Source organism: Ornithodoros turicata, chromosome 1 (assembly GCF_037126465.1).
Source record: "Ornithodoros turicata isolate Travis chromosome 1, ASM3712646v1, whole genome shotgun sequence".
Lineage (NCBI taxonomy): Eukaryota > Metazoa > Arthropoda > Arachnida > Ixodida > Argasidae > Ornithodoros > Ornithodoros turicata.
Window position 1 is genome coordinate 154,252,156 of NC_088201.1, and position 23,111 is coordinate 154,275,266.

A 23,111-nucleotide genomic window follows, 5' to 3' on the forward strand; every position below is an offset into this window, starting at 1 on the left:
CCAAAGCTGAAGGTGCCCTGTGCCCCCTGAAACAGCTGGTACGACATCCCTGCTGACGATAGGAGCCACAGTGTAGCGGACGTATTGAAAAGTTACTTGTACCCACTAATACGAGAGACACATTGTGCCTCTCGAGTTCCCTAACAGAAAAATGACCACCACGCTTCGCAAAAAAAAGAAAAAGAAAATGCTCCATGGACATCGAACATGAAACACGAAATTTTATTGGCTTGCACATACCTTTAAATTGCATCCAGTACATCATCGTTTGCCGAATGGAAAGCATACACGATACACACACATATGAGGCACACGTTGCACGGACACACAACCAATCCGATCCACCAGACAGTCCTCCAAACGTCAAACACACAATCCTCGAAACATCGAACAGGCTGGCACTGCAAAGCTCAATCAAGATCATCCTTATTGACGAACACCACAGTCCCTCAAACGAAATGGCCGACGAACTCTTCCAAGCAAGTGGCACCAGACACGATTCGATGAGAAGCAGTTGCAATGTTGTACACCTATGTTTGACCGTTGAGACAGGAAACAACCTGTAAAGAAACCGAAGTGAATATCACGCTGGCATTGTTCCAACGTGAATGCTGGAATAGTACATCATTTTGTAACTCACGTCATTGCAATCGGTACAGTCCCACGGTGACTTATAACGAAATAATACAATTAACATCGCTTGTAACGTACATCGTCGCTTCACCGATGTACCCGATCCTCTCCTGCCGCCATTTGCAATACGTCAACCGTCTGCAACAGAGTGTACTTCGATGGTTAAACACGAGTAAAACGCAGGCGTCTTACGATGCATCACAGCTAGGTTGACTTACCTTTAGCAAACATTAAACCTGTACTTAAAAAGCCAGGTTGTCATCCTTCTCAAAGGCGAGGTTGCAGCGCAGACAACGGGCAAAAAACGGGGAAGGAATGCACTGCGGAAGAATGCGCCGTGCCATGTCACTCCTCACCGGCGGAGCGCGGAGCAACGTAGTACGCTCCAACGAAGGCACACGTATTCAGCCGGCACACGCATTGTTCAACAAGCACACGAGTACACGGTTCAGGAGGGACACGTATTATTCAGCGGACACAAAGCTGTTTCATACTGACGTGACGGCTTTGTACACTCTTAGAAATGAACTTCCCCACATAGCACGCTCCTAGCCAACCATCATCCCGAATGACAACGTTCTTGACCCTGATTTGTTGAAAACGGGAGGAGGAGCCTATTTTGTGCCATTATGCACGGCACAAAATAGGCTCCTCCTCCCGTTTTCAACAAATCTAGGGCGAGAACGTTGTCATACGGGGTGATGGTTGGGTAGAGCGTGCTATGTGGTGAAGTTCATTTTTAAGAGTGTACCTGCTGAAATTTTGCGATGGGGATCTCTGTGGTTGCTATTTGATTACGGCTTGACGTTACGGCTGTTTCCAGACGGTTGCAGCTGTGTACCGGCTGCACTTTCTGAGGAAATTTTTTTAACCGGCACGTGTCCGTCACGGGATTTAGAGTGTACTGCCACTGTCTTTGCGAAGTTTTTTGCTGCTAACCTTAGCCGCTCCCTCCAAAGCCAAGTTCGTACGTAGTAGCCGATTATATTTCTCATTCGTTCTTTAACCACAGCAGTCGCCATCATGCACCACTCTACACCTCTTTACCCGAACTTGATATGCGATTTCGACTGCTACTAACATATAAAATCTGTGTTGTCTTTTGATTACTTTCCCAACATGTATTCCCACTGCTTCTACAAACGCTAAGTTACACAATCCAAAATATTTTTTAAAACAGGACCACAGGTAGGCCGCTACCTTGTACGCGCCTCACCGTTTCTATCTGACCGCGTTTTTCCTCCACAGATAAAATGTGTCCCTCACTGGTATGACCTCATGCGCCACTTTCCAGAATGAATAATTATTTTCTTTTGCCTTCTAACCAGAAACTATGTATTCTTTTCCAACCTTCCGTTGTTCGTGGATAGATAACGGCGGAGAATTACCCACCACATCATCATCCCATTTATGTGTGTGTGTGTGTAGATGCATATTTTTCTATTTCTTTCCTCCTCAGATCCCTGTATAGTTCCGCGACTGAGCTTCCGCTGTAGTCTTTGCTCTTGTCTAACCTTTTCAATTGCAACAATGTGTGCTTCCCTGCTTCATAAATTGCTGGCAGCCAGTATTTTTCTAACTGCATCCAATTGTTGCATGAAACCCTTATTAAACCTGAGTCTGAGAATCTTGGTCTCTTGCACAATGCTCAGACCCATATATTTCCTCGGTTTCTCCCCACATAAATATACAAATTTGATTCGTCCTTATTATTTTCGTCCTGCTCATTGTCCCACCCTTACAAAAAAATTGATCACCTTTCTACAGGAAGTGGGTAGAACATTAATCACCCAGCCATGAGACTGTGTATAGAAAGTATCCAGACTGTCTACCACCCACGTCACCTTTTTATGGGCAATTGGAACACACCTTCCTGTAGAACGTCTACCGACAATTTGGTGACTAAAAGTCTACCCACTGTCTGGCCAAAGTCTACCCACCAGGGATACCCTGGGCGGGCCAGGCCCCTCCATTTCTTCTCCGTTTTCTAAATTTGTGGTTCTAAAAATGATATTGCAACTGTACAGGCGCACAAATGTGAAAGATGTGAGGCAGTTTACAGACAAGTGCCAGCTGCACTGCAAACAATATTCCCTGAGAAAAAAAAAAAAGAACTCTAAATGCATGGCAGCTGTATTAATTGTGAACACAGTGAAAAAGACTGAAAAGTTTTTTCGAGATATATGACACAAAATCGTGAAATTCACATGCCGCTGTATTCCTACATTACGTGTTAACCCGAGCTAAAAGATGTGTTCTTGTTGTTTAATGGCTAATCATTATTATGATTGGATACTGTATTATAGAAACATGCACCAGCCTGTAAAAATTACTGTCTATCATTTCATGAAATAGTGTTTGGCCTGTATCATTATCAGACACCCACACCACATGTTATGTGTTCATAAAGCAATATATTCACTGAAATGTACAGTGCAGTAGCTTTCTCCAGCACAGCAGCTTGGAATGGCTCCTGAAATCAGAACAAAACATGAAATTAAGAACATTGAGTGTAAGGCATACGAAAAGACAAGACATATTTATGTATTAACTGAAGTGCTCAACACACAGTTTGAATCTGCGCACTTTAAAAAGCACAATGCACATACGTGGACAAAGTACGTGAAAGCACAGAAGTATTTGTGTTGTGCCCTGTAGTATTCAGCTTATCCTAAGAAACACATGCAGAAGATGCAAGGAACAATACCAAGACTCACAAATAGGGCCTCAAAAGCACAATGGTTAACGGTCAAAAGTATGACATTTTGGGAAATGTGGACCAAACAGAAATAATCAGCACCAAATTGCAGACTAAGAAAGGGCTAATGGGATACCTACCTTTCAACTTTACCCCAGTTCGCAGATGAGTGACAGAACGCAAACAGGTATGCTACTTAAGCTTGATTACCATTGGGGTGCTTTGTTCCTCTTTCAGTGCTGATGTGTTCAAAATAGCTGTGAAATAAAAAGGAGGGCATTTATCAACAATCATAATTTTTCATGCTATAGCATCTCAGGTGCTGAACTGCCTTCAAAGCTTCATGTGCAGGTCGGCCATCTGTTCATGAATTAGAGAAGGCCACTAATTTTCTTCTGCCACCAGGAACTGGCACAATAAAATTTGCAAACCTAGCTGTCCACAAGTCAATGTATCACAACCAAGTTTGCCAATAACACCACGTTGCCTAGAGCAGCAGCATGTTTTTCGGTATCTGTGAAACCAAGGAATAGAAAGACAAAAAAAAAAAAAGAAAGAAACATTTGAAACACATGACCGTGAAACTTATTCTCACCCCACGGTAAGAATGAACAATACAAGGACGAATACAGCGGAGTAGTTGTCGACTACGTGATAACGATTTATGATACGATGAGTGTAATACATGAGAACGCATACCATTGCATGGATTGTAACATAAGAAACGTTGGTGGCAGGCACTGCACATCGTAGTTGAAATACACTCCGAGCTGAAGCACCAATCCTTTCTCCACGCTCCTTGCAGTTAGCGTTTTGTCATTGTCCAAGGGAAGAACAATGCCTGAGAAGTGTAGTAGTGATGACCCTATAAGAGAGATAGATGTACATAAATCTATTGCAGTGACTGCAAATGCTTTGAGAGCCCATGTTGCAGCTGCAGCACAGATCCTTGTTTTGTGACAGCATACTTTCTTTCAGTTGCACAAAACAGAAATATGTTTTACACAAAGAAGAAGAAATGACCACTGCAAGGTGCCAATAGCAGTAAAAAAAAAACTTCCAAGAAATGGAAGCCATATAGCCAGCCTCATACCAATAGCAGAGGCATGGTGTTGGGGGCCCTCACTCCACAGCTGTCTGGCCAGCTTTGTGCTAAAGAAAGATTGGATACCTCACTCAGTAATGCAAACAGTTGAACTCTCATATAATAATCATCAGACACAAGAAAATATGCAAGATTAAACACAAACAAAATATATAATAAAAAAATAACCATAAAGCATTGTGCGCTCGTTACTCCTTGCAAAATTTTTCTCTGCACTTTGCCGTATCAATGATGGACCGGAAACAGAGACAATGGAGAAAATCGCCTGTGATTGCCTAGTTGCTGCCTTTAGAACTGCGTGTCTGAATTAAAGTTCATTCACCCCGCCCTGACACAACCTTCAGACATCAATCATATTACTTTGATCTTTAACATTTTCGTTTTCATGTGCGTCACCAAGAAATGTGTCAATGATCATATTATCACAGAACTCTCAGAATCAAGACGGTGCATGAGAACTTACAGTGTGGAACGAGGTGCAGACCTCATAGTCTTCATTAAAATATGCACAGACCGGCTTCAACACAAAGATATGTTTTCCTGGGCAGCCATGTTCATCACTGGAGCCCTATATGGGCTGCAGCAACTTTCTTGTTTGCAGCTTCCATTCCAGTCTCCTTGGGTACATGACACAGATACGTTATGCATAGATGAATGTATTTGGAAGTGCCTTTGATAGTCATAAAGGTATACTTGAGATAGCTTGCATTCACAGAAGGGAACATACTCGTTTGCTGCTTGCTTCTTGTCTGTATACGCCCAGACCCTGTTTGGTAATAAAATAGAGAAAGAGATAAGTCCACGAAAGTATTAAAAAAGGGCGTATAGAGGAATATGCCTGAAAAGGAACAGGTGTTGTCTGCGTCAGAGTAAAAGCTGTGTAGCAAAAAAAAGTATTGTGCTGCAACACTATCACTTCATGCAAACACCGCTCAGCTAACGAAACGCGTCACATTATATCGTGCCCTTCGTCAGATTTTCGTTAAACTCAGAGACGCGCAAACGTTATTCTTCCCATTCAAAGCGGGCTCTGCTTGCTGGTGTGCCATCAGTGCGGTGCCGTAACTTGATACCCGTTCATATCAGGCGATGTCGTCGAACGCTTTTGGTGCTAACAACGAAGATATACTCAAGCGTATACGGAACAAGGAAAAATACGTCTCGGCAACTCTTTTACCAATATTTCTGCTACTGTTTAATCCACATGTTTGTTTCATGCATTCTGTATAGAGCGGTGATATTTGCCTCATAAATAGTGCAAACACTTAAAACTATATGAACGACGGCTGTACACAATGGCCTCATTCGATCAACGTCGGTTAAACTAGATCAAGGGTCCCTCGACTTGGAAGTGCGATTCAACTCTCTTTCGACAGCACTGACAAGCGTTTAAAATAAATCTTGCGTCCCGAATTAACATTATTAATAAAAAGGTGTAAGGGTACTCAATCTCGTTAACCGGCGTTGGTGAACCCCGGCCGATTTCAAATGTCCACGAGAATGAACGCACACCCATCCACTAGTTCCAGAATGTTACACACTGCTCATTTTAGTGGTTTGAGAAGAAAGTTTTAAGAACATGCATGGCTACGACATGGACAGTGTTACAAGTGAGAACACAGCGGAAGGCGACAACATTCCGTTGAAGAAGGCGCCATTCACTACGTATTTGGTAACACACAACGGCGGCGCATATTTCCCTTTATTCCAAAAAGCTGACAGCATAAAGGACATAATAAGAGTTCACATACCTTCGAAATCTTATTGCGAAAGCCCACGAGTGAGGCACAGCTTTGGCTTTGACGATTTTGGCAGTCGGGGCACGCTTGCGTTCCTCACACATGTGCCGGTTGCTGGAGGCCATGCAGATCCAGTGCGCATGCCCAGACACCTCCTCCCCCGCGAAATAACAGGAAACGCGCGTGATTTGAAAACACGGGATCGCGCCCGCGGCGATATGCCCGTATTTTTCACGACTATTTTTTTACAGTGTGCTGTTGCTGTGTCAATCTCCTGTTTGTTTCATGTCATTACGTAACCGTGACTCTTAACATATTGGTATTAGGAATTGTTCCACTTACTGTGATGCTTGAATTTCTGTGGATTTCACTGATGCTGCCCCATTGCATAAACATCTGCAGTCCCTTAATTGTAGAATTATTTGCGATACAACTGTTAATCAGAAATTTAGTACTTTTTTCTTAGTGAATATAAGATTTTATTTATTTTTCTGACGTGTCGCTTGTACAAACTTACTGCAGGTGAGCTTGCGGTCAAGGTCAAATTAATGTCACTAAAGTGTAATGTAATCAGTAACCACATTCCAAATTATTGCCATCCGCAATGAACAGCATGAAAGCGCTGTTGTAGTGGTACATTAATGGTCTACCAACAGTCTGCATACCAAGTCGTTAAAACGACCACAGCGGTGAAAGCTAAAGGAAAAGCACAAGAGGTAGGTAGACTGTCTGTATACCGGGTACAAAGGAAGGAGCAAACCATAGAAAGGTGACATGGTATAAAAGAAGTACATAAGAGGACCACTAAAAGGTGAAAACTGTTTTTGTAAGGGCATATCCTTCCATTAATTCCAGAGCTTTCTCAACTTGCTTTCGCCTTGAGCTACCACAGTGAGATCATCTGCGTAGGCCACTATGGTTTTGCCCTTGCCTTACTCCTCTTTTGACCTGAAAGCTGTTGCCCAATTGCCCATTGATGAGTAGCCTACTCCTGGCGTTTTCATACATGGCTCCTATTGTGTTTATTATTGGTTTTTCCGCCCCAATTCCTTCAAATGTTTCTCTTACATATGCGTGTTTAAGCCTGTCAAATGCCTTTTCTTGGTATAAGGTCATGGGAATACTTCTTATTCTCCTTCTGCTTGTGCAATCTATAACACCTCTTAGCTCCCATATTTTGTTTTGGATTCATCGACCATTAACGCCACCACCCTTTGATGGTGACACCCACTCTTCCATATTTTTTTTTATTTATTTATTTATTTATTTATTATTGCTTAGAAATGGTACGGTACAAGTACATAGAAAATTGGGCTGAGAGGGCAAGCCCTGTCGAACAGCCCAGGAACAAACATGGGTATATAACAATGTTACATGAGTCTTGTGAGGATTGTTGAGAAAAAAAAAAAGGATGGAGGTGGAGGTTGAGCAGCAGACGAAAAATGGAAATACGTGTAATTGTGGTAATAACAAAGTAGTAAAACTGAAAGCAAAGTGTAAGTACATACGTCATTCAGCAAAAGAGAGTTAATACCTATAAAATAAGCTATTTGTACCCAAAAAGAAAATAAACAAGGTAACACAATATGAAATGCACAAAATCTCAAGTGCAAAAAATCAAATGATAAGAGAAAGTTCATACATGTGAGAAAACAAACAAACAAACAGGAACAAAGCATTTGTAGCCGAGAAACAAACTGTCAAACAAAACACGGTTTATGTCATATGAAGAAAATGGTTCCTAACGGCGTGTTTGAACTTCCCGGGGTTTGAAGTGGAGCGAAATTGAAGTGGCAGCTCGTTCCACAGTTGACTACCGAAGGAAAAAATAGAGAAGAAGCCGTAGTTGGTACGACTAGTAGGGTATTGTAGAGTGTACTTTGTATGCCTAAGTGGGTAAGGGGTGTTGTAGTTCTGTACGGGGATTTGGTGCCTATTAGAGGGTGAGTAGAATAAGTTGTGCATGACGCTTGCTACTTTACATCTGAGAAGTTTATAGATGTTGAGTATCCGCATGTAGGAGAAGGCAAAAGAAACAGAGTCACGAGGCCCCAGCGAGAAGATTAACCGAAGTGCCCGTTTCTGTGCTATAAGCAACGGATGCAAGTTACTGGAATATGTGAGCCCGTATACCTCGAGGGCGTAGGTAAGACGAGAATGAATGAGGGCATGGTATACAGCACGCAAGATGTGAATGGGAACCAGGTTTTTGATACGAGCAAGGGCGTAGAGTCCTGGAGTAATTTTGCTTCTAACAGAGTCAATGTGTGGCTGCCAATTAAGGTTTTCTTGCAGAGTAACTCCCAAAAAGCGAACACATGAGGAGCGGGTTAGAGCTTGGTTTCCAAGAAAGAGGACGTCATTTGGGAGGGTGAGGTTTTTCTGAGGAGGACGGAACACGACATATGTCGACTTTTGAACATTGGCGACTAATTTATTATTGAGCAGCCAGGTATGAAGTCTTTGTAGCGCTGCAGTAGCTTTAAGGTGTAATGACGGAACGTCGACATCTTCCACAAATATATTGATATCGTCGGCATACAGGAAGCAGGTACTGGAAAGATGGTGCGGTAGATCGTTGATATAAACGAGAAAAAGGAATGGGCCCAACAGTGAGCCCTGAGGGACACCTGTATACAAAGTTCTGCGTGAGGAATCACTACCAGCGAGGCTCACGTACTGCTGTCTATCTACCAGGTAACTCTTGAGAAGTGAAAGTGGTGTGCCCCTAATACCGTACTGCTGTAATTTTGGAAGCAAGATATTGTGATTGATAAGATCAAAGGCTTTAGTGAGGTCCACGAAAATACCCATGGTCACTAATTTTGCTTCAATATTAGACCTAATTTTTTCTGTGGCGTGCACGAGCGCAAGAGTGGTCGACTTTCCTTTACGAAATCCGAACTGCGAGTGAGTAAATAGCTGTTTAGACTCAAAGAAATTTTCTAGGCGTACCAGCAAAAGCTTCTCCATCACCTTGCCGATTGAAGACACCAAGGAAATGGGACGATAGTTATGGACATCTGATCTGTCACTTTTTTTATAGATCGGCACCACCTTTGCCAGCTTTAACTCCCGAGGAAAAACGCCCACTAAGAAAAGCTCATTAAACAGCAGTGAGAGAGGTTCGGCCAAAAAACCCGCGAGGCGCTTCAGCAATCGGGGAGAGATACCGTCATGACCACAAGATTTCAGTGATTTCATAGAATGAATGATAACAAGTACTTCATCCGGTGTTGTGGGGACAAGGAAGAATGAGTCGCTATTTGAAGGCGGGAGAAGTGAATGGACGTTAGAATCTGGTGGCAAGGGAACACGATTAACTACATTGCAAAAGTGTTCATTAAATAGGTCTGCTACCTCTGAAGGTTCCGAAACTTGAGTGTTATTGTGCAGGATAAGACGTGGGCCAGGAGCGTTAGACGACGGGTTTTTCGATAGAGCGGAGTTTATTATGTGCCATAACTGTTTCGGGTCCCCTGCAGAGCAGGCTATAGCGTTCTCAAAGTAGCTACGCTTTGCTGCCCCAATCGTGCTTTTGAGGACATCGCTGTATCTCGAGTAGCGCGCTCGGAGGTCAGCATTCTGTGGTGACAAACGTACTTTGCGATACAAGTTGCTTTTGTGTTTTACGCTTTTGAGAATAGCCCTCGTCATCCAAGGTTGTTTGGGTGTGGAGCGTCGGCTATAGGTGGTAGTCTTACGTGCCTTTTCGATTATGCTACGGAGTGTAGAGAAGAAATAATTGAACTTTAGATCAGCATCTGGGAAACTTTCAAAGTCCCAGGTTACCTGGGCTAAGAGATTCTCTACTGTGGTGAAATCGACAAAAGAGCGGGATGATTGAGTGCAAGCAGTGGCAGAGCCGGAACTGGCCCCAACATAAATTAATTCGTGATCAGTGATATCACATGCCACAACACCTTGGCACATCCGATTATCAGTTAGGTTAGTGATTACATGGTCTAGCAGAGTGCCAGAGTTAGACAGGCCGTATCGTGTTATTGATGAAATCAGCTGTTTAAATCCGTTTGCAGCCAGAGTCTCTGTGTACGCAATCGATGTCGAGTCGGGTTTTAGCAAGTCAACATTAAAGTCACCCAGAATTAGGGTATTAAGTCTGGAAGACCATAACGTGTGCAGTAGATTATGAAATTCAGATAAGAACGAGCTCAGGTCATTGCTAGGGGACCTGTATATGACTCCAACGATAAGAGGACGCCCTGGGAAGGTACTGACCGATGACGGACAGTTGGGCAACTCAATGAATAGCGAATCAACCATAGGAACATTCAGATGAAAATCAACTCTACGTGAGTAGGAGGTGTCACTCAGTGTATACAGGGCAACGCCGCCATACGAGTCAGCTCTGTGGCTGAATTCGGCTGAGTATCCATTAATCTGAAGGAACGGTTCAAGTTTTGGGCTGGACCAGGTTTCAGAAAGAGCAATAAATGACAATGTGGAATGAACTGAATTTATCACGTGCTGCAAATCATCAAAGTGCTTCGAGATCATCAAATCATCGAGTGCTATTCGGCCCACGACTGCCCTTGCTAATATTTTATCATCTAAATTTAACAACGTTATAGGTCTCCAGGCGCGCAACTCATCCTTACGCTGCTGATCCTTGCACAACAGGGTGACAGTTCCTTCTAGGAAGGTATTCTGGAAACCAACGTTTCTGAAGTGCTCCATTAACTTTCCACTCTTCAGACTTCTAACAGCCTGCTGTGTTTCTTTGCAGTTAAGTTCTGTGCCTTTCCTGGCTTTCCTCCACAAAAGGAATCACCTGTGGTCAGTTCATTCTCAAACATGTTGGCGTAGAACTCCCGTGCCACAGTGGCTATTTCACCCAGCGGGGTGACTCATCTGCCCTTGTTTATGAGGGCCTCCTTGGTCGGTTGCGCTGAAGCCAGATGTTTAGAAAGGAGCTTCCGGGAGCACCAGACTTCCTTTTTCTAAATTGTCCCTCGCCGTCGTATACCTCAACGCCTACCACCTTTGCTCTCTAAGGAGTGCGAGATGATCTTTGTCGGAGGTGTAGCTCACACCGGAGAGTACTCCCACGCCGAACCGTTGCAACCGCCGCATGTGATCCTGGAGCTTGTGCGTCGTTGCACGGTTCTCATGGGCATTTTTCTTTCCCCAGGCCTTAAAGCAGTTCTTTACAGCATTTTTAAGTTTCTCCCACCAATGAAAAGTACTGTCACAATCCTCGACCCCTCTCTGGATTACGTCTTTGACTACGTGGTCGACTTCTGGATGATCGAGCAACTTGATATTCATTCTCCATGGACGTTATGATCCCGGAAACCCCATTTCTATCACTTCCAACAGGACACCCTTGTGGTCGGAAATATCATTTTTTATGGTTTTAACATCCCTAGCTTTCTGTGCCGTCCGACTTGATGCATATATCTTGAAAATTTTAATTGAGGCTGCTAAAAACCCTTTCCTCACCCACCTGGTATTATACACGCGTCTTGTAATTGAAATTTTTGTATTGCCCACTCAAAGTGCCTAGCACCACTACTGCTGGAATGTTTTTCTGATGATGTATCTCTAGTGTCAGTTACGCAGTTAAAGTCCCCACCTAGTAGCAAATTGTGAGACCCAATAATACGGAAGTTGTTTTTTTCGTTTTTTGTATTGTTGACTAGATGAGTCACGGAATTAGTGAGCCCATATCCCTTATCGTTTACCATTCCCTGTATCCTTCATTTACTGCTCTGCCTTATTTTTCCCAACAATTCGCATTTGCAATTTGCACTTTACTGCCCCTTTAAAACATTTCAAAAATGTATTGTCATCAGGCGGGAGAGCTACCTATAGAGGTAGGTACACAGGAACACGAAAATAACCAGGTTGATGCAATACAGCGATAATCGGACAACAATGCCCTGGCATGGGGATGTACAGTGGAGATTTAGTAATACAATACTGCGGGTGTGTGCGTTGTCGTAGAAGTTGCCAGAATTTGTAGTTGGTCTCTCTTCAAATCCGCTTACGCAGTGGAGGGGGAAAAAAGGGAGCCTGCTGTTCTTCTTAGGGTGAGAGCACCTTTGTCAACGCGGTCTGCTCCGGTGTACCGTGTCTGATACGCCGAAATGTCGCGGTGCAGTGTTGCTTGAAGTACTGCTTTGTTTTTTTCGCTGCGGCGTGCTCTGCAATGAAACAAATAAGCTCCTGAGGAAGAATGACGAGTGCAGGTGACATAGGGAGCGGGAGCGAGGCCTACGTTCGGCACACCTTTACTATCCGTTACCTGCTACTCCACAAAAAAGTAGCGCGGTTGTAGCGTTTCTACAAATTTGAAAAAGTAACGCAATACCGCTACCGCTGTCAAATAAAAGTAAGGTAAATACTATGCCGCTACTTTTCCGTTACCATAGCGTTCTCTAGGCAACACTTCACCATAAGCACCTCGTTGTCAAATGCGTCTAAAGACGGATCAATATACAGGGTGTTTTTTTTTTCTATTCGTTACAGCATTGTTATGAACAAACTAGCAGAGCGAAATAGATGCTGTTCTTGCACTTGTGTTATATGGCCAAGCGAACATTCCCTCGAAGGAAGTATGTAACTGCGAGGTCATTAACTACCTCAAATTCATTAACTTGTTAATTAGGGAATATCGCGCAAAAACGATATAGGGTGATTCCATCTCAACTCAGGCAAGGTAGTCCGGACACCATCAGTGATTCTTATTGTAAAAATAGATGGTGCAGCTTGACTCAGATTGAGAATGTAACAGCAAGTATTTTTAATCTAGTTGCCGTAGCTCGGGAGAAAAAAAAATCCCGAAGAATATGGCATGTTCTACGCACTTTCAGGTATAGCGATTTTGGCATTCACTATCCTTCCAACGAACGCGATTAGGGCTTTGAATTATTTTTTTCCCCTCGCAGTGCTATGTATGTTGACTTCTAGCGCGTGTGTATAATGCCCGCGGGCGTTTCGTTATTTTGCAACTAAAAATACGGAAAGTTGACGTCGACGACGAAAATCGCTCATATTCTTGCGTGTATTGCTGCACTTCTGTACATCCTGCTGAAACCAGAATGGTATCGCCATGTAGCAAAGACTAAGCTCGATAATTTCGTATCAAATTTAAGGGTCTACGTCAGGTTACTGTCACGCGTGGAGGCGTCTACAACACGTGACATTTGGAAAAATGCGATTTTGAGCGCCTATATCTAAAAAATCCCCAACCTTGAAACCAAAACCGTCATACTTTTTAGGCACATGCTTCCGTATGTGCTATATGAGTGCACATAAAATTGAATTTCTTCGGTGCACAATAAAACTTAGAGCGCGCCAAAGTTTCAGGGGTCGGATTCACAAAAAGACCGTACGACGGAATCTGTCGTAACTCGGTCGTACGAGGAAGTTACGACGCAGTCTAGATTCACGAAGGGCGCGCGTCGCAAAGTCCTCGCAACTTACGTCGGAATCCTGCGAGAGCTCCAGTGCAGTCTTACGAGGGAAGATGGCGGCGTACTTAGCAGAGGTGGATTTGGAAACGGCAAATAAAGACTCCGTAATACACGCCTACGCATTGCACTTTGTCACAGACACCCTGGGGGACATGGGCTTCGTCACGAGGAGGGGGGGGGTGGAGCGAGGGGCCTGGCTTACCGAAAGATAGGGTTTCTGATCCAAGACAATGTAGTTGCGGCCGCAGTAGACGTACCACCACCCCAAACATTCTGCGCCCCCCATCCCACCCCTGGAAAAAAAATGCTCGCGGCGCTCCTGCCTTGTGGACCATCCCCCGTACCGTCAATGGTGCACTTGTTTGCTTGGTATCCTTGAACAAGTGCTTCAATTTCGCGCTCTGTAACAATTAGGTCGTCGAACGTGTTTCGCCTGCGATTGCATGGCATTCATTATCAAGCTTGGCTACCGAAAGACCGAGAGCATGTGTAGTAACAAAACAATTGAACCTCTGTATGCAATAAGGGGTTAAGTCTAAAATCCCAAACCGAGAAAAGGGACCTGATCTGATTATCCGTCCCATTGACACGCATTTCCCGTTTCTTACCCTCCTGAAGCGGGCCAATAAATTGCAATACGGTCCTAAATTTTATTTGGCAGGCACATACTGGTATGTAGATGTCACTGCAGCAAAAATAGTAAAAAGGGGATAAGGCGGCTTATCCCCTTATTGCATACAGAGGTTCAATTGGGGACGGACGACTTCTTCCTTATCTCCTAACAGGACGCCTCTTATTGGCACGATTGCAGATTTTCGTCATCGTTACCATAGTGAAAAACATAGTCTCGCACCCGTTGGCTGTTTCTCTCCGTGTTGCAGGTGACAGCAAACGAGCTACTCTCTATTCCTTGGCAAAATGGGCACTCTCTCTGCTAGAATTGCTTTGTGAATGTTGCTCACGATGCCGTCGTACGCGCGTCGCAGGCTGAGACGTCTTAGGCTCATATTTATCGTTGCTTACGATTGTGTTTGTGAATGCGACCCCAGTGTCGAACTGTGTTGCGTGTGATAATCATGGAAGCGCTGCGAGAAGTTCACTTGTCGATATTCGCGTTCTTCTTCTGACAACGGCCCGTGGTACTTGTGGCATACCCTAGGTGATGACCTTCGGTTAGTATGAAATCAGAGTGAAAGATTTCTGTGTCCGTCACCGAGTACTTCGGCGTGTCAGGAGGCGCCGCCGATGCTAATGAACAGCGAAGAGCATAACAAGCGCCAAGCGCAAGCATAATTAGCGCCAACCGCACTGCAGCCTTATCCGTTTGGAGTCATTGCGAGAGTGAGTGCTTCCTCTACCTTTGGCAAGTATTGATTCCCTTTGTAAAGGTTGTGTTTTGACAACGTTTCTACTCGCCGCGCTGCCGTCTGTATCGTCGCCATAACATGAAGTTTAGCAAAAACCGTGTCTACTGCGCAAACTACATGAAGAGGCACAGATAAAAGATACATTTTCAAAGGAACTTCGCCCGTGTATCTTCGCTGGACGATGCGTTGCTGAGGAACGTTTTCACCCCTGAGCAGTGTTCAACGTTACTGAGCACTGTTGTAACGTGCGCGAGTTGGATTATGTTTGCCACAACTGCCGGCTACATATCAAACAGAGTGCATCTCTTCGAGAGGACACCGCACTGGAAGCTCCAGGTAGCTCATTGTATTCAAGTTTCACAGATGAAGGTAAGTTTGTTGAAAGCATGAACGCTACATTGAGCTCTACCAGATCGACATTTGAAAACATTTCCCCTCTGAAGCCCCCATCGCACGTGAAACAAACGCCTCGACAGTCTTAGCCGAAGTGCAAACATGACGAAATTTTGGAAGCCTTCAGTAGAATACTAGGAAATAAATTGTCAGACGCATAAGGTGGACCTTCGTCGTAAGAACAAGGCGAAGCAGGTGATCTATGTCCTCAGTAGGAAAACGTTCGACTCTTTGTGGTCTCATACAGCAGCACGAACAGCGCGCACGGGCGACTGTCACAAGAAAAACGCGACTATCGCAGTGAACTTCTCGCAGCGCTTCCATGGTCATCACAGGCACCACAGTCCGACACTGAAACTTTGGCGCGCTCTAACTTTCATTGTGCACGGAAGAAATATTCGATTATCAGCGCACTCAAATATCGTACATGGAACCATGGGCCAACGAAGTTTGAAGTATATTCAAGGTGTTTTTTTTCTTTTTCAGATATGGGTGCTCAAAAACCGAATTTTTTACAAATGTCACGTGTGGTAGACGCCTCGATGCGTGACAGCAACCACGTAACTATTCAGCAGTTGCAAAGCCAAGTACATCCTGGGGAAGAAGTTTGCCCCTTTTTCAGTTTCCGTGCAAACGACTGAACCCACAGCAGAAGAAGTGCGTCAATTACTCGCTGCTCTGGCACAGAACACCAGTAATGACCTTGTTCCAACCTGTGAGGACAGATGAGTACCCCCCCCCCCCCCCGCCGCTCCTCCCCTAAGGTACAATGTTGCATCTTGAACACTCCATGAACTTCAGGTTATGTGCAATTAACTTTCAATTCTGTGACTCATCGAATCAGTCAACAACACAACGTTTTATGTCCAACGGGAACAGCACGCAAGCACGCACATGATTTGGTTGAGGCCATTATTGACAACGAGTTACTACTTTACCAGTTAGCCCAGCGGTGGCGCCAGCTATTTCTGAAACGGGGGATTGGAAAAATGGAATTTCCCGCGAATTAGCTTTTATAATCAAGTGCTCAGAAGTCATGGAACAACCTCCCCCGAGAAATATAGCGTTGATCCCATAGTGTTCACACAAACAATTTTTAATTCGATTTTTTTTAGCGTCACATGAAACACCCCGTATATGATATGCGACGACGAATATTAATGTTTTCGAATGCACTTTTGTAGTGAATGCATTCCGTACAATGGAGTAAAAAAATCATCAGCAGCGAAAAGTCACTTTTGATCGTGTGCGAGCACAAATGTCCTGGTCGCCAAATGTAGGGGGGTGGGGGGTTCCTTTACATGCGTCCTGACCGGTGGTGATGGAACGTCGCAGCGGGCAGGTGATCGTGACCTCACGCTATTATGGTGCCGGTAGAACTGCCTGGCAGGGATTCTACGTCAAGACCGTTGACTTTACGACCGGTTGAATCTCCTGATTCGATGGATCTCTTGACTCGTTTGATCTCTTGACCGGAAGCGGCTAGCAGGCACAGTGGCGCGTGGCAGCAGAGGCGCGTCGTCGTCGTCGTCCACGGGCTGCCACACATTTATTGTATATTCTGTACAACAACAACAACTGATAAGTTAATGATGATGATTGCAGTTTTTGAGGCGCACTAGCAGCTAAGGCTATAGTGCTTCAAAACACAAAACAGTGATATGTGTGGCAAGGTAAGACTGTAGCAGTTCAATTAAAACCAAGTTATCTCACAATTTCAAGGGTAAACCACAGAGGTAAATTAATTATAATGATGATTAATGCGAAAAATGATGATGATTATGAGTTCTGTACAGCCACATGTGAAATACACTGAAATGTGACATTAAAGCTACGTGGCGCGTTGAGTGCTATCATGTCTTTTTTGCTAATGCTTCAGCAGAATGCATGAACTTGTGTTTAAATGGCAAATGCTTGGTAAAATTATCAATGTCAAATATGGTAAATTATCATGTGGCTTAGAAGTTGCACATGTACTGTTCAGGGTGTTCAAAGATAAGACAGTGTTTGTTTCACTTCATACAAATAATGCTGCTCCAGATGTGGAAATCTTCCTTAATTATAAATGGATGGAACCTGAAGTTGTTCTTTTTTCTTTTGAAATAGTTTCGAACAATTCGAGAGGAGGGTACAATTCTGGAAACCAAAACACAGGTGGGAAATTCTTCAGCACGCATCATTCTGTGAGCAATTGAGTTTCGTTACTTCATCAACCCAAGACGGTGGCATGTTTTTAACTGTCATAACACATATATACAAAATTGAACAACAATTTTTCTTTTTCATATGCATACATGCTCCTCCACCTCACCTGCATCTATGCCATTTTGTCCTTCAACGCTCTTCTTTCTTGTATCTTCATTACAAATTCCAGTGATTATGTTGAAGCACCCTGTACGACACAAAAGCTGAGTTGTACAAGAGAGCAGTTATTTTACAGAGACTGAGAGCTTCGGTTGCTTTGCTCTTTTGTCACCAAAGCATACGTTACAGAGCAATACGTGTCAATTTTACTGCCAAAATAAAACAGCATACGGTAACGCAACAAACCTTTAATGAACAATAGTTATTTCACAGCATGTGTATTCAACAACAACAACAACAACAACTTTATTTCGAGATGATGAATGGGGAGCTTCATCGCCAGGGGCGATACTCTACCCCATTGTTGGTGGTGATGTGGGAAACGTAATAATGAGCCCCTTCACAGTATGGATCGAAGTCCTATGGTATCCGGAAAGGTGGAGAGAGTTTTGAGGGCAGAGCGTTGGTGGGCTGGATATTGCCAGGGACCAAGTAATTCTGTGAGAGAGAGGAGGCGAGAATCCAGCTCATGAAGGAATCCGGAGAGTACGGTTCGGGAAGGTTGATAGTGTGGGCAATGGATACTGACTCTCTCTACATCTGCGCTGCAAGCAATCGAAAATTCTGGCATCCGAGGCTCATCCGCACCGTTGGTGTTGGATGTGTTAATGGCTTACAAACTTGTCTACGAAGCAGACCACAGGCTGATTCTCCAATAGGTTCCAGCCCATTGCGGTGTCGAAAGGAACGAACAGGCCGAGAGCGCCGCAGAAGCAGCTCTCTCGTCTCTGAGACGGACGCGTATTGCGCTGCTGAGAGGAGATCGTCGTTCCGTCCTTCGACGTCTAGTGACTCCCCTGGCGTCCCGCAAAAGGATCGCTGACATTCTCCCCCCAGCCATATGGTGAGCAGACTTGATCCAGCGCTCGCTTTCCGCATGCCTCGACCTACCTCTCGTTAAGATGCCGCATTAGTTCATCGAATGCGCCTCGATGTGGCTTTTACAGAGCAGTGGCGTTACCGCTTGAGGGAAGTTGACTCTCCCCCATGCAGTCGCTGCGGTGCTGTAGAAGATCTAGAGCACATTATTCTCCCTGTGTATTCAATATGCTGTATGCCCCTTAGGCATTACCTCTCTAGCGGGGGTACCGACTTGAGGGCAAACAGGAACAAGGTTGCTCACACATTGGTGCAGCTAATTACAGACGGGCGCATCCGGACGCGCATCTGTGAAACGGATACCATTATGTTCGGCATCGGCTGACAATCTACCTGGCTGTGTTTTTTTTTTTTGTTGTTGTTGTTTTGTCCGAAACGCGCTTAGATATTAAATAGACAAATTTTAAAGGTCAGCGCTCCTTCAGCCGCTGCAGAAGCTCTGACGGCGTGACGTCACTTCCTGAGCGGAGGAGTGAGAGGGGGCGCTCATAGACGAAATGAGCCCCTACGATTACATAACGCCGCCGCGCAAAGCATGGTGGTGGGCACTATCAGCTTTATCAGCCTATCAGACGACGCGTTCTTCCCACTACTTGTGCACCACAGCAAAATATAACCTCGAACCGGTCTTCTCGTGACGTCACACGTTTGTAAACCGAGGGTCGTCTATCGGAAGAAGGGAGGACTTCGATATTCCCGATTGCGAAATCCCCGATCGAAATTCCCGACCTCGAGATTCACGTTCTGGAAACAAGGACGATGCCCGTCTGCTTCGTAAGATGTTATGTAGTGTTTAAAAACGCGATGACCATTATTTAAAGAAGCATGGAAGTGACATTTAACATGGCTCGAAGCCCGGCTTCAACTGTGAAGCTGTCCACCAGGAGTCACCATGAAAAATATGTTTGCTCTGCGGTGTATTGTCACTGCGCAATAGAATTTACAAGAGACAGTCGGAGAAAGCAGCCGCGGAAGAGAGACACGAGCCTCGCGTGACATAGAAACTGCTGGGTGCCTTTATTCTTTGTAGCTTTTTTCTTCTTGGTTCACGCGCCGCTTATACATGCACGAGCTGTGCCGTTGGACATCACTGGTCACGTGCCGGAGACCATGATACGTCACGACGTCTTCTCGTTCGCCGATATGCCCTTTGCACGTGGAGAGGGTTTTTTAAAGGTGTGCCGAACAGAGCCATGCGCGTGTTTTGTAGGGCACCTGCGCTCATTGTTCTTTCGCAGGAACTCATTTGATTCGTTGCAGAAGACGCCGCAGGGAAAAACAAATAAATAGTTTGGAGGTGACTTCCATGTTCCTTTAACCACCCAAATTCACGGGTCGTCGATGTTTGTCCAAGTCGTTTTAGCGAACGAGAGCCACATTTCAGCAGCCGTTAGGCCTAGCAGGGCGCATACGATGGACCAGCATGTTGGTTAGTTTATTATTGGGTTAGTCCTAGTTAGGTGTTTGCATTGGTATGCCCAGTTTAGTCTTAGTTCGCTGTTGGCAGTTTCCCACGCGCGACTGTCCATTTTATAGTCAGATAACATTTATTTACTGCAGTTTATTTTGCAACGGTGATTCCGATCACTTTATTTCGAGGTACACCCATGAAGAAAGACGCCGTCCCGACGCCCCGTAACTCTATGAAACACTCGCACGGCCGCGGCATTGCTTTTCTCAAGGTCACGCCCACACGGACTAAATCTCGTGTCTTCAGAATCCTACCAAAGTTATGTTACTGAAATCTTCTTGTCTGACTTTACATTCATGCAAGATATTTTGGCTCTACGTCACGCGAAAGCTAGCGAAAACTATTTTTTTATTTTTGAGAACTGTGACATCATGTTAGGCTTCAACAGAGCGCCCGGCTCCCATCTGGCAACGTTGTTGCCCGTGGCGTCTTCGGGGGGACTCACTTTTTGCATTCAGTTAGCGGCACTCCACGTGCCATATAATCCGTAAGTTCCGACCTTGGAGAAAACCGAAAAGAGGGAGAATATATCTCCCCCATTTTCCCCTCTTTCGATCAGCCTCAGATTACTTCTGCACCACGTGACCCTCCCCGGGCGTCGGCGTCATTGCCAGGAGACGAGTGCCCTCTCCAGAACATGACATCATTGCAGTTTGTGGGCTTATGGTTATGTCACTCGCTTTACGCGTCATCCAACTTGTGGAGGCTTACTAGATGCTCAAAAATTGACAGCAATGCACAGCGTTCGTAAACAGGATTGAAATTTCGCTTATAGAATCTTTGAGGCACATTCTTTTCGTGGACTGAATAAAGTGAACGCTATTTTCTGAGTCCGGAGTGGCACATTAAGGAGTGTCGTTCTCGCCTTTTTTACGGAATGGGAATCCCGAAATAATCTCAAAATTCGTGGTCTGCTCCTGCCAGCATAACAGTGAAACAACGCCAGTATCTCGCGTGAGGTTTTCGATACCGTGCCCAGTGGTTCAGGGGGAATAAAATGACAGTATAGTTCCGAAATCGAGTGGAACGGATGGGACAGCCATTGACCGCGTCTGGTCATTAACGGGACATGCCTATACCTGGAACTCCACCCACCCACTTTATGAGTTCTCTGGCCAATCATGAGCAAACATACACTTCGCAACTGATCCCGGGCTATCCGAGCTATATTTCACCCGTATTCACCGGGTGCAGCCCTTTACGCAAAAAAGGATTGGATTCCATTGAATACGATATTCCCTTGCGACCTACTGACATAATAGATTTTGCGGCCACTTGTTTGGACGTCGTCTGGATGGGGGGGGGGGGGGGCTTGCCAGGCGCAGAACAGCGGAACAACTTTCTAGAGGAACTGATTTGTAGGAAGAACCACCATTGTTGGAACAGACTGTCGGTATTATGCGTAGTTTCAGTATGAAACTGCAGAAGATGGAATCAAGAACGGGCAAATGTGTGTAGATGTCTGTGCATGTGTGTGTGTCATTTAATGCAACTTTTTTCCGTTGCGTTTTTCTTACTATTTGCTTGCGATTGCTGTCTTTACTAGGCCTAACAATGGCGGCGAAACATATTCCTTTCACGCAAACCTGCACAATCAAGCCGTAATTTAAAGGTGGTTTACACACTTACAGAATCAAATTAAAGCAATTTGTGGAAAGAAAAGATCTGTCATGAAATTATCTCTTCGACGTTCCAAGCTACGCCGCCATTTTCGGGAAAATTTCGGCGTCATTCCATAAACTTTTGTCCCCAACTACACAAGTACCTTCATGTTTTGCTCGAGGGTCAGTTCGCTTTGAGAAAATTCTGAAAAAAAGAAAAACGATCGGAGATGCATACAGAGCAGCACCGAAAGGAGCCAGGCAGTATATCGTGCGCTATCGTCTTTGCATACGCAAGGGATAGCTTTGGTATTTCTGCGGACGCGCAAGACATAAAGACAGTTTGGCTCATTGCGCAGAACCACCAACGCTATCCCTTACGTACGCAAAGGCGACAGCGTACGATATACTAAAACTCACTATTAAATCATTCACTCTCGCAATAAAGTTGTTGTTGTTGTTCTCGAGTCTGTTCTGTACTGCGAACAACCCAGCGGTACCAAATGAAACTTGCTGATGATTTTATCATGTCTCAAAACATACCTGTATCACAGTTACCTCGATCGCACAACCTTGTGTTGTGACTCAAGACTCGCCGTAAGTGGCCCGAACTTTTTTTTAATTCCATGTTATCGCCGCGAAGCAACTGTGGCTATGAGCGGCGTACAGACGTGGACAGGTGGAGAGAGGACAGCAAGAAGGAGTGGAGGACAGGACATACAGTACTACACCACTACTACTACTGATACATATAATACATACTAATACGTGACTGTGGGTTCGCTTCGTGATCATTGGGGTGGGGGTTCTCTTTTATATTTCTTTCACCTTTGGGGGGGGGGGGAGTAGCCGAATTCAACCTTTCCCTGGTATTTCTCGTCATCAACATCAACATAATTATTAATGTCTCGTGACGCAAACGTAGAAACTGCCATTACCACTATCACCGGTATATTACCGGTAGTTCTGATTCTGAAGCGGTCAACGAGTTCTTACTTGATTCATTTGCTTGCATTGCTCTCCGTTGTCGCTGCAAATCCTTCCAGTTCGAATTCGGAAGTATCCATGTCAAAAAGTCGCGAAAGCAAAGAAGAGATTCGCCGGAATAAGGCACTCTCGTCGCACCATTTTTTGTGTGGAACCACCGACGAAGGAATTGGCAACATTACGGACTCGCACACGACCAGCGAGCACGAGCGGTCCGGTTCGATTGCTTTGGCGCGGGTCTCAGCCCCAGAGGATATACCCCTTCGCTTTCAGGATTGCAACACCATTGCGCAAAACACGATATCCAGAAATTTCCCTCGCCAACCTCTGCTTCAGGTTTTGCAATGTGTCTCTCCCTTCTCTTCTCCATGTCCTGCAGAGGACGAAAATGAGGAGAGGCAAGAGGAGAAGTACCTAATGTACTACACGTGCCTA

The 23,111-nt window shown here is 44.8% G+C and overlaps 1 long non-coding RNA gene across 1 annotated transcript; it reads right to left on the reverse strand.

The window, feature by feature from the left end:
* Positions 1 to 3,851: 3,851 nt before the first annotated feature.
* LOC135371349 (uncharacterized) lies at positions 3,852 to 6,245 on the reverse strand. The gene is made up of 5 exons (XR_010415565.1): positions 6,188 to 6,245; positions 5,164 to 5,202; positions 4,900 to 5,053; positions 4,425 to 4,483; positions 3,852 to 4,196 (listed from the first exon to the last, which is right to left on the reverse strand). It is a non-coding gene; the product is annotated as an uncharacterized LOC135371349 (long non-coding RNA).
* Positions 6,246 to 23,111: the final 16,866 nt, after the last annotated feature.